The sequence below is a fragment of the Neltuma alba genome, unplaced genomic scaffold (genome assembly GCF_004799145.2).
Source record: "Neltuma alba isolate B1F8T4 unplaced genomic scaffold, ASM479914v2 tig00006194_pilon, whole genome shotgun sequence".
Classification (NCBI taxonomy): Eukaryota; Viridiplantae; Streptophyta; class Magnoliopsida; order Fabales; family Fabaceae; genus Neltuma; species Neltuma alba.
Window position 1 is genome coordinate 45,701 of NW_021634383.1, and position 13,480 is coordinate 59,180.

Genomic DNA, 13,480 nt, shown 5'->3' on the forward strand with positions numbered 1-13,480 from the left:
ATCCAAACTCAAAACTGAAGTTTTTGGTTTAAAAACATGATTTTCAAGGGTTATCTCATTTATGCTTTGGATCCTTATTTAACTCTTCCAAACTACTCTACTTTTAAACCATGATTTGAGCCAAAATTTTGGTTTTAGAAGTTCTTCCAAACATCTATTTCTATTTGGGTGGGAACAAAAATCATAGGTTTTTTTTAAATAAAAAAACTATGATTTTGAGTAGAAGCAGCAAAACAACTGGTTTTTATTTTTTCAAAGCACTTACATATTGGAAATCACGGTTTGAGGGAGGGAGAAAACCATGATTTTCCTCTTTTTCTGGGGATAATTTGGACTATTTTTAAGTTATATTTTGGATTTAAAACTAATTTCTATTAATTCAGAAGCGTTAAAATCAAAACCCAATAGATAAGTGCGTCTTTTGAAATTTGAATTTGTGCTTTCTTTTTTTTAGGGTAAAATTATTTATGATTTTAACAAACAATTTATTGGCAGGAAATCATAGGTTTCTTGAAGCCAAAATTTTCTACTTTTAGGGCAGAAAACCATGGTCTGGACATTAATTAGTAACGAGAGTGTCAGATAAATTATACCGAAAATACCCTCATCTATTTCCTTTCAAAATGTGGGAGCGGTTGCTGGCACTTAGCTTCTTCTTTCATCTTAAAGATATCATGTTTATTTTAACATTAATAAACAACAATAATTTTTTATTCATCTTAATATGATAATTTTCACATTTTTAATATATTTGATTATTTCATTATTTCTCATTGCAATCTTTCAAACATTTTTAGTTATTAATATCACATTTTTCATATTATCTATTCTACTCAAATCTATTCTCCAACATCAGTTTTAGTTATTTTTTTCCCAAACTTTATTTTCTGAAAACTAATCCAAACACTCTCTTAAATAGAAACCTAACCTAAGTCGAAAACTTAACAAGCAAAATCAAGTGAAACAAAATGTTAAACATTGAATTTTTAAAATTTCATGAAGTTTATAATCACATTTTTCTTTATTTTCGTATATGATCAAAGATTTTGATGTTTCTTTGTAATATTTACCCAATGAAAAAAAATATTACGAGTTAAGAAAGAAAAAAAATGCAAATGTATAAGATAAAATTTTTTAAATGTGATAATATAAAATTAGAATATGAATTTTATATGTTGTGGAGTGAGTCATATTTTCTCTTTTTTGCCAAAAGGACTCGTATTATTTATTATATAAATTTAGAATTCAACCTCTAATTTGTAGGTTAGAAAGCATTTTTTAATCCTTAATATAAATAATTTCATTAAATTTATTACATAAATATGCATTTTTACTTCTCATTTATTGTGTTGTACTCCTATATACTGCTATTTTCTTAAGAAATGTATACATATTAATTAGAAAATAAAGGTGAAGTTTTTTAAATTTTAAGACCTAGTTAATGATATTCAGTTTTTTTAATTTTAATAAAACACATTAAAAGTAGGTTATAAGTTATAAATCAAATCAGAAGAATATAATTATAGACCGTAGAACCAATTGATGAAGTTTGGTAGCAACCGGCGAGTGGCAGTAATAGTATTTATTACACCGTTCTTTTGTACGTGATTGGTTCACCCACTTCACCTACCGCGCCCCCTTGAGGCGCCTCATCCACGGATCCCATCAGACGTGAGTTTTTTTTTTCCCGAACCTTAGGGTGTGTTTGGTTGGAGGGAAGGGGAGGGGAGTCCCTCCCCTCATTTGGTTAAAAATTTTGGAGGGGAGGGGAGCTAAAATGTCCCCTCCCCTCCCCTCCAAATTGGGGGTTTTTGGAGGGGAACCAAAATTTTGGACCATTATGTCCTTATAGTTTTTTTAATATTCCACTCCTACCCATAAAATATATTATTATATATTTATTTCAAATAAAAAATATATTATCCTAAGTAAAAAATAAAAAATATATACATTATTATAATAAAATTTCATTTTTCTTAGAGCATATAAAATTGTTAATTTGATTATTTTAAATATATTATTATATTAATTAGAATAAAAAATTACTATACCAATTTTTTAATACACATATTAACATGATAAGACTGAATTTTATTAAATTATATAATTTAAATTAAGATGTAAATTAATTTATATAATATATCAATAAAAAACATAAACTAATATGTAAGGGTAAAATGGTAAATTGATTATTACTATCCCTTCCCTCCCCTCCTTGAACCAAACAAGGGATCATTAAATACCCTCCCATCCCCTCCTTTTTAATCAAACCAAACAAGGTGAGGATAAAACCTCCCCTCCAATGTTTTAAAAGCCGAACCGGAAGTCGAACCGGAAATATCAACGGGTCATGGTTCAATCGGTCGGATCGGTCGGACCATTCGGTCAGACCGGTGACGCAATAATTAATTTAAAAAAATATTATATACATATAATTAGTATATATGAAAAATATCAAATTATTAAATAATTTAGAAATGCATTTAAATAATCTAAAATTATAATAAAATCATTGAAAATGGACTAAAACCTTATATATTTAATTTTATGTATGTTTAAAATATTTAATGATATTACAAATTATCAATTCATTCAAATCAAAATATTTTTTTAAAAGATAGATCAAATATCGAAACAAAAAGACTAGCGACTCACGATTTTTAACACCACAATATATGAAATTTTCAATGAAATAATACTATATGGTTATAACTAGTCTAAAAATATATTAGGATATTTAAGGGGATCAATTTTTTTATTTTTCTTCTATTTTTTGAAAATTTTTTAGTATTTTTTCAGTCAGGCTAAAAAAACCGTCCGGTTTTCTGAAAACCGTTCCGGTTCCCGGTCCAACTCTGGTTTCCGGCTTAATAACGGCTCAACTCCGGTCCAATCCGCTCAACTATGTGAATGGTTTTTTGGTCCAAACCGAGCCGTTAACGAGTCCGGGTGACGGTTCAACCGGTCCGACCTTCCGGTTCGGTCCGGTTCTTTAATCATTGCTCCCCTCCCCTTCCCTACCCCTCCCTCCCCTCAAACCAAACAGACCCTTAGAGGCTTCAGCCATCCTCTCACTTCACAAACTCAATCATTTTAAATTTAAAACTAATTTTTGTAGGGTTGAAAATATTAAAATTAAAACCCTCTTGATAAAAGATTTTTTTTTTAGGACTCAAACTTGTACTATTCTCCTTGTCAAAATAAAACTAATTACTCATTCGATCTTAAATATAAGACTTATTTTATAGTGTAAATTACATTATAAAAGGGGTCTTATACTACTTCCAATCCTTAATATAAGATACTATTTGACTTTTATTTTAGTTTTGAATATAAAACCCCAATCCACTTTGTCTCTTATATTTATACGTTTTTTTTTCCAAAATAGCCTTCTAACAATGATAGTTCTAGTTAATATATTTGATTAGTAAGGATATTTTAGGAAAGACAACACCTATTTAGGACAAATAACTTATTCAACTTACTTTTTTAATTTCTTCAAACTAGTCAACTGATTCTTATAATTAGGGTCGGAGGTAATATTTAGGATAGAAGGAGTATCATCTAAACCAGCATTTTGTTAGGAACTTTCATCTTATTGGCCTCGTAGGAGCACCGACTTAATCCCATAATATACGTATGTCCAATTAAAATTAAATGCAAATATTTCAAAAATAATGCCAGATATCCCAAATATTTAAAAATCTTAATTAATTATTATTTCTTATGCCATCAGTCATTTAATATCGTTGTCTCGCTCCAATTAATAAGAAATGATTATTTTTACTGAAAACGAGAGAATATACTGTTTCATTTATAAATTCACCGCTCCACTTTGTTCCCCGCTTCCATATGCTTCATAACAAACGAATTCTCGTTTTTGCGGCTACTCATGCTTGATAATCAATTTTTTTGGTATGTGTAAGAATTTGTTACCCTTTAGATGGGAAAAAAAAAAAAAAGAATTTCGTTCTTTTGGTAATAAGCGAACAAAAGGCGTTACACTCTCTCTCCGTTTTTTTTTTTTTAAAATTTGATTAGGAATTTTTTTTTTGAGGTTTACAACGTAAAAAGTTTTTGGTTCTCCCAACAAGTGTATATTTCATATTCAAGTATGTATTTTTGTCTTTTTGGGATGAGACCGTTCGTCTTCTCAACTAGTAGCTTATTAGTCACTCTTTCTTTCTTTTCTTAATAACATGTTACACTCTGTTTCTCAAACTGAGATCTTATACTTTCTGTTCATTTCATGTTATTATTAATTTCTTCAATTTTCTAATAATTGATCAATTTTTTTAATATTGTATTTAACAAATATTTAATGTCGTAAAAGTTAGCTGCAAGGAAATATTGCATAAAAACAAAATGCACAATTAGATAACTTTGTTATGGTGGAAATATCGCCATCTAATTTGATACCGATCGCTTTCTTTGGCAGACTGGTAGTTGCCCTCAAATGGTTTCGAACATTATCCTATGGAAATTTTTCTAATCAATATATATATATATATATATATGTATACAATTTTTGTTTTATTTATTTTGGTACACTTTTGTATTATTTATTTATTTAATACAGAATGAAATTGATTCGACAGGCACGTGCGATTTACATGATACAACACGCCCCTTTCTGTCCATAAAACTATGGCCTGAAAAAAAGCTATGATCGGAAATCAATTTTGCAAACATTCATTCAGACAATTAAGGTGTTTAAATTATGATTAAATAAGTAAATTTAGTTTGTAAAATTATCAAATAAGCATAACTTGTATTAAATGATAAGCAAGTTTTTGCGCATAAAATTTTCATATTACCAATATTTTGTATGCATAAAAATTTATCATGTTATTTTCCCAATTAAATTTGTGACGAGAATTTTTGTCAAAATTTTTTCTCAATCATTATTTTTTTCCTTTGAATATTTTTATTAACATCAAATTATTAGATCCATTCTTTTTTTAATCAAAGCAAAGTAGGATCCATTTCAAAACCTCTTTCTTTTTTTCATGATCATTTTTTTTCTCTCAAGCCAAAAGCAACTCGATATTAGCTTAGGACCTGTTTAAAATAACTTACAAGCGGCTTTTTAATCATGATTTATGAAATATGAGATAAATACATAAACAAATTTTATTTCAATTTATATGAAATATGTTTATAAATAATTTTAAACGTGATGACAAACAAGATCTTATGCTTTTAAGCCACTTTTGCTCTAAAAGCCAAATTAATCAAAAGTGATGCCAAAGATATGCGAAAGTATGCTTCTGCCCCAAAAAGCTACTTAAAAGCCCTTCGATTGTGAATCCAAGAGCTTCAATCTTGGCCAAAAAATATTCAAACAAACATAATTTAACTACAGATACAAACTCAAAGTTCTTTCTACATGCAATTAACAGTGGCCTAGATATGATAGAGTATCAAGATCATGCTCACCATACATACGCTGGATCAATCTTAAATGTGAAACTCTACATTATTCTTTAATGTGAAGGCCACCTTTCACATCAATTTTATTCTCAAGTATTTTTCTGATATACTTCCTTAACACGTTCACAGGTTGAGGTGTTGATAGAAAGGAGGAGGCATTTCATATCCTTTGAGCAAGAAGTTGTTTAACCCCAAGATCGAAAAGCCATATCCCTTCCAATATTTCCTTCATCTTTCCTAAGAAATCTGCAACGTCACTCCTGAAAAAAGAAAAAACATGGACACAAATATAAGTAAACATGAATTGTCATTGTTTAAAGGTTGAAAAAGGGGGAAAAAGAAAAAAGCATGCTAAATATTGATGGTAGAAACAAAATAATTAACGATTACAAAAAATAGTATTAAAATATTTTACAAATTAAATAATAGCAAAATCTAATAAAATTTAAAAATAAGATACAATAAATCAACCCTGAAATTAAAAAGTGACGCCTTCCAATGTGTAATATTATAAAAGCTCTGGAGATTAGTCTAACTCTGGGTCTTGAAATCTAATGTGTAATATTATAAAAGCTCTGGAGATTAGTCTAACTCTGGGTCTTGAAATCTTTTAAGATTGCAGCTTATCATATTTTCCTCTTTCGCCGTCAAAAGCGTCTTTTACTGCTTTCAAATTTCTTACCGCACCCATTATTTGTAATTGACGAACACAAACATCATTCATTGTTATATTCGAACTAAGGGAGTGTTTGGATAGAAACAAAACCATAGTTTCAGAAGTGCTTTTACGGATTACGAAGTAAATATGTGGAGGAGGTTACCTCGTTTTGCGGAAAAGTGCTTCTGAAACCACGGTTTTGGAGCACCCAAACAGAGCCTAAGTAAATAAATAAATGAATGAAACATAAACGATGAAGGTTCGAGTACTTGGCGCAAATCTAATAGCTCAATAATTGTTTCTATGAATGTGAGGATGGATAAACTTTTAAGGTTGCAAGTATGGGGAAGAGTATAGGATGACACAAATAGGATTATTGGCCTTTTCAAACTGAAACTTTAAGTTCTTATTTTTAAATAAGGATAAGGTGTTTAGATATCTTAGAAGTGTCAATGAGTCAATGAAGGAACATCCAAGTGACCCAACACGTAAATTTTTTTTTGGTTGCTTTTATATGCCTTAAAAGTTTATTTTCGTAACAAAAGTACATTAGCCTTAATCACTGTTAGGTTTGACCATTAAATTATGCAGTTTAAACAGTATTTTTAACGGTTAAACTTAACGGCGTAAAACAATTCGGAGTAAAAATATAATAAAATAAAACTTACAAGACATATAAGAGGAAAAAAGAATTTCAGATACTGGATACTCCTTTATGGATACTTTTAAACTATTTAATCACCTCATTTCTTCCAAATATGATGAGATGTTTATGATAAACTTTCGTAATCCAACTTTAATTTGGGTAGGTGCAGCACAGAGGCATCCAAAAAACGCTCGAGTCAGGACTGATTAGCTGGTAACGGATCCATGTGAATCTCGGCCCATGAAACTCCATCAAAGCAAGAAAATGGAAACGCTATGTTCTTCCAAATGCCAACCCTCCAGAATTCCATATTTGTACATATCTATGTTATGAAGCTAAGATCTAAGCATATATTCGCTCCGTCCATTTTTACAAAACAAACTTTTGACCAAATTACGTAAATTAAAATATTACTTAAAATTAGTTAAAAATAATAAACATATAAATATTGCAATTTTTTTTTAAAAAAATATTATTATTTATGAGAGAGAGAATTTATAAGTAATGGTTTTGAGCTAATGTTGCACAGTTTTGGGAGAAAAAAAACTAATGAATATTTTTTTCTCCCTAGCTAACTTAAAGTCTTACATAATGGATAACTATTATTATTAGTGTATATAAAGTGATAAACTGCACATTCTTTTTTTTTAACATGGAAAGGCAAGCCGAAGCTTGAGGAAAATAACGCCTTTAAAAGGCTACACAAACGAACAACAGAACAGTCATGTTAACATCTTGTCTTCCAGGAATATTCCTTTGCAACCGTTAGGCCCCGATAGCAAATCATCATTCTGAAAACCCAAATAGCACACGTTCTCCGTAGGATTCACAATCATCATTCTGGAAATAATTACGCTGGCAGGCACATAATCACTAGCGCCAAATCTTATGCCAAGAATAATCCGTATTGTTCCTGTATTTCTGTTCATGCAAAGTTTGTTAAATGCTGAAAAATACTCTCTCGGTCCTAAATATAAGATCTTTATACTACTACGTATAAGGATTTTATATTTAGAATCGGAAGAATATATATATATATAAAATAAATCAACGCACACATATATGAAGTTGCCAATATACACATATATAAAATAAACACAAACAAATAATTGTCAAAAAAATTGAAATTCAAATGACAGCGAGAAATTCACATTTTGTCCATTTCATAAAATCCTTGAACATAAACTCCACGATCCAAACCCAAAAAACATCAAATGAAATTAATCCTCGCAGTTTTCTGAAATTTAATTTATTGTAGTTCATATGACAAATCTTAATCACACATATACGCCATTCATAAAATAACACCTTAGCTTCCTTCTGTTAGATATTTTATTATAATTATTATTTAGATATATATTAGGAAATTAATAAAATACTATGAGTGTGGCCCTTTCAGTCAAACAAGGCCCAAGCCTAGTAGGGTTAAGCTTTTCAGTCTATATATGTGTTGATAACTCTCTGATGGTGAGATACACAACAATTGAGTTGACGGCTGAATATTCTGTGAGCGAGTAAAATACCTATATGCTCCCTTGAGGTTTCCTGACTGGTGACGGCCAATCCAGTTGCCATCACTGTGCCCTATTCCAGTCAGACGAGACCTGAACAATTCTTTTCTTCTAACTGTTGTTCTCTTTTGCAGCTCTATTCCCTTATCTCAGATCCCGAGATAAATTCAAGATAAGACAAATGGCAAGAGGCACACAAAGATTCTTCCGCTGTATTATTTTATGAGAAGATTCACATCTCTTTATTGTTTTATTTATTTGTATTGTGAATCTGTCTTATACGTGGCATCAGAGCCAGGTTTGATTATTCTCTGCCTACTTATTTTCTTTATCTGGGATGATCTGAGCATAAAATGGAATACAATAATTTACCGTTGTGACTCACATCGGGTTCCATTAGTAGGATCAGAGATAATTAATTTATACTGCAATTTATTTTATTGAAAATTAAATTCAGTTCTATATGTCTTATATTTTACATATCTTCGGATTAAAGGGATGTGAGGAGATTATTTTGATCTCCCATGAATCATCATCCTCTTCAGTCATATTGGAGGATCCGAATAAATCTTGTTCCTTTTTTTTAAAATCAATTATAACTGACTCCATCTCGTCCAGTGAGCATATCTTGGATGTTTTCAAGCCCAAATAAGACCGGCGTTCATGTCGGGATATTCACCTATATGCTTGCTTCCATAGAGAAATTGTTTTTATTTTGTTCTGCGTGTTGCTTGATCTGAATAATGGGTCTTTTTCGGAATAATGGGACAAAAGGAGAATGATTCTGTTCTCCGATGACTGCTCGTCGCCTCCTTCGTTTGAAAATTGAAGGCCGAAACACCTCTCTGAAATTCTCTTTTGATTTTCGCTTATGTTTGTCTTTGATTTGTGAATTAGAGAGCCATGTTGGGGTTTTTCTTAAAAGGAATAATTTTTGCCTTGAAAACCGAAGTAGAGTGACATTAGACTCACTGCAAGTGACCAAGGATCGCCGGAAAAAGAAAAAAAAAAGGCATGAAGGTCCATCTGGTCGACGGCGGCGAAGGGTAAGAAGACGGGTCGCGATATGGGTCTAATGGATCCGAACTGCTAAAGTGCGACCCGGTACGGCGCCGTTTTGGCGAGAAAATTCACTTCCCCTCCCCCGCACGATACGACGTCATTCTGGTGCATGTGAAACACACCGTTTCACTTAAAATCCTTCTGGGCTTCTGCTCTTTTTTTTTTTTTTGGTTTGTTTGTGCCATTTATTTCTGATTCTGGGCCACGGTCTTCCATTCTATTTGGGCTAGACGAAAATTAATTTAATTTTTGTCTTTGACATTTATTTATTTATTTGTTATTATTGGTTGTTTTGATTCTGGAATGTTCTTTTTGGCCTTGTTTTGTTTAAATTCTGTTTAGCCCATTTATTTTTTATTTTCCAGAATCAGTTCATGTTAAATAAATAATTAATTGCAAGTTATTTATTTGAAAATAGCTTTCACATGTAATTTATTTTATGCAAATATTTGAATTGTTTAAATAAAAGATAAAAGTTGATCTTAGCTATTTCACATTTGTGTAAATTTACAAAATTGTTTGTTGTATTGTTTATTTGCCTAAATATTTGGACAATACATTTAGGCAAATTATTTAATTATTTGAATTTTGCAATGTTTATTTTAAGATGAAATATGCTGAGTTTAATATTTAAACAATTATTTGGATGCATAAAATAGTGGGAGAATTTAGCTCAGTTATTTACTTGTTAATTAAATTAATTGCTTAAATTCTCCATTGAGATGTGCATATGCTAGACTTAAATGCACTTGTATGATATTTGTGATTAGCATGCTTCTTTAAGGAGTAGCCACAGCATCCTTTATCTATTGCATGCGATATAAATCACATAATGGACTTATAAAATATCAATTGTAATTAAATATGCATTTATAATTGGTCTTTGCCCACAGGTAGATAATTATCAATGTATATTTAATTAGGGTGGGATAGAATTGCCTTGTATTTTCTAAGTAGCCCACAGGTATTAGGAAATATAAATGCATTCTAGTTCCATCAATATGAGATAAATACATGCTATGCTAATTTCTTTGCCCACAGGGAGAATTTAGTGATACGTATTTATAATTGTATACTTTATTAATGTTTTAAGCATACATGGCACAGTTATTGTGAATTGTCTCTATTTATTTGGAAGACATTGCTTTACATCTCGGTTGTTTGAACATGGACTATGTCCTGGAAACTGAAAGGCCTCCCAAACCAGCTGATGGCTCGACTGACAAAGAGGCCAAAGAATATTATGAATCCTGGGAGAAAAACAATCGCCTTACTCTCCTACTGATCAAAACAAGGATTGCTAGGAGCATTCGTGGAGCAATCCCTAAATGCGAAACTGCTAAAGAATACCTGGAAGCTGTGGACAAACAGTTCAAACCGACAGACAAGCAGATGGGGGGCACCATTATGTCGGAATTATGTGCTATGAGGCTTACAGGTATAGGCGGTACTAGGCAGCATATAATGAAGATGAGAGATATATCCTCTCAGTTGAAATCCTTCGATATGGAGCCTACTGAGCAATTCCTGGTGCAGTTAATCCTGAACTCCCTTCCTCCTCAGTTTGATGCCTTTAAAGTATCTTACAACACACATAGGGAGAAATGGTCAGTTGATGAATTGCTGTCCATGTGTGTGCAAGAAGAAACTAGGCTGTTGATGAGTGGAAAGGGTGCACCTAAGGAAGCTCATCTGGGAGAAAGCTCTAATAGGGGTGGCAGTAAGAAGGGAAATAAGGATGACAAGAAGAAAAGAAAGAGAAGAATCCCTCCTGCCACCGCCTTAAATAAGAAGGATGCCAAATGCTTCTTCTGCAAGAAGAAAGGGCACATGAAGAATGAGTGCTCCAAGAGGAAGGCATGGCTTGAACGTAAAGGTATGTTTACTTCTCATGTTACCTTAGAATCTCATGCTATTAATGTTGATGATGACACTTGGTGGATTGATACTGGTTCAATGATCCACATTTCCACAACCATGCAGGGCTTCTTAACAAGCAGGCCACCACATCCAAGTGAGGAATGGGTTCTATCAGGCAGCAGGAACCCAGACCGTGTGGAGTTGGTTGGGACTTATCGTATTTTTTTGAATAATACTCATGTAGACCTTTTTGAGACTTTTTATATTCCGACATACATGAGGAACTTAATTTCCATTTCAAAATTAATTTCATTGGACTATGGTTTATGTCTTGAGAAGGGCTCTATGTTTTTGAGCAGACATCATGTTAAGATTGCAAACATTGCAATGATTGATAATTTATTTAAATTATTTTGTGATCCTGTTCAATCTTTTAATATTTCACGTGGTATTAAACGAAGTGTCATCAATGAGAATTCTATTAGCTTGTGGCATAGGAGATTGAGACATATCTCCATTGATAGAATCAAAAGGTTAACTAAGGAGGAAATTCTTCCACCCTTAGACCATTCGGAATTTGATTCTTGTGTGGACTGCATAAGGGAAAAGCAGACCAGCAAGTCACAAAAGGGAGCTAAAAGAAGTTCTGAATTGCTTGAGATTATACATACCGATATTTGCTGCCCTGATTTAACCGCACACGGTCAAAAGTATTTTATCACCTTTATTGATGATTACTCGCGCTACACGTATATCTATTTGCTTTATAATAAAAGCGAGGCACTAGATGCCTTTAAGGAATATAAAGCAGAGGTAGAAAAACAAATTGGGAAACCAATTAAGATTGTAAGATCTGATAGAGGTGGTGAATACTATGGTAGGTACACCAATGAAGGACAAGCACCTGGTCCTTTTGCAGAATTTCTTCGAGAGCAAGGTATAGTTGCTCAATATACCATGCCTGGCTCACCAGACATGAATGGTGTAGCTGAAAGAAGAAATAGGACCTTGCTGGACATGGTTAGGAGCATGATGAGTAGCTCCAAACTTCCAATTTTTCTATGGAAAGAAGCACTCAAGACAGCTATATACATTCTAAATAGGGTTCCAACAAAGGCAGTGCCTAAAACACCCTTTGAAATCTGGAAAGGTTGGAAACCCAGTTTGAATCATTTAAGGGTATGGGGCTGTCCTGCAGAAGTAAGAGTGTACAACCCACAGGAAAAGAAATTGGATCCTAAGACTATTAGGGCCTACTTTGTAGGCTATGCAGAAAAGTCTAAGGGTTATAAGTTTTACTATCCGCCTCCTTCAAAACGATTTGTGGAATCTAGGAATGCTAAGTTTCTTGAGAATGATGTGATTAGTGGGAGTGATCAGATAGAAATTGATCACATAGAAGAGACCACTAGCACAAATGGTGAGGGAACATCAATTGTCAATGACTCTTCTTTAGTTAGAGCTGTCATACAACATGATGTGGATCCCATAACTCAAGTTGATGATGCTAGACATCAGGAACATATGCAAGCTGACCAACCTGTCACAGAAGTAGAACCACCACAGAATGTGACAGAGGATGTTCCTGATGAGCAACCTCAGCCGACTCAAGAAGTTGAACTGAGGAGGTCAACTAGAGAGAGAAAGCCGGCATTGCCTAGTGACTACGTTGTGTACTTCACAGAAATTGACTGTGATGTAGTATTGAAAATGATCCTTTGACCTTTACCAAGCCATGAAGAATGAGAATTGCAAGTTGTGGCATGATGCCATGATCAAGGAAATGAACTCTATGGCAAACAACCATGTATGGGAGCTTGTAGAGTTACCTAGTGAGTCTAAAGCCATTGGCTGTAAGTGGGTTTACAAAACCAAAAGAGACTCACAAGGTAACATTGATCGTTACAAAGCAAGGTTGGTTGCCAAGGGTTTTACGCAAGTGGAAGGAATCGACTACAGAGAAACATTTTCTCCTGTATCAAAGAAGGATTCATTCCGCATTATCATGGCATTAGTTGCACACTTTGATATGGAATTGCATCAAATGGATGTTAAAACTGCATTTCTCAATGGTGATCTTGACGAAGAGGTCTATATGAAGCAACCTAAGGGATTTATTGCGAAAGGCAAAGAAAACTTGGTATGCAAGCTAAAGAAATCAATATATGGTTTAAAGCAAGCCTCACGACAGTGGTACTTGAAGTTCCATGAGGTGATCACATCATTTGGTTTCGATGAGAACATCATGGATGAATGCATATACCATAAGGTTAGTGGGAGCAATATCATATTTTTGATTTTATATGTCGA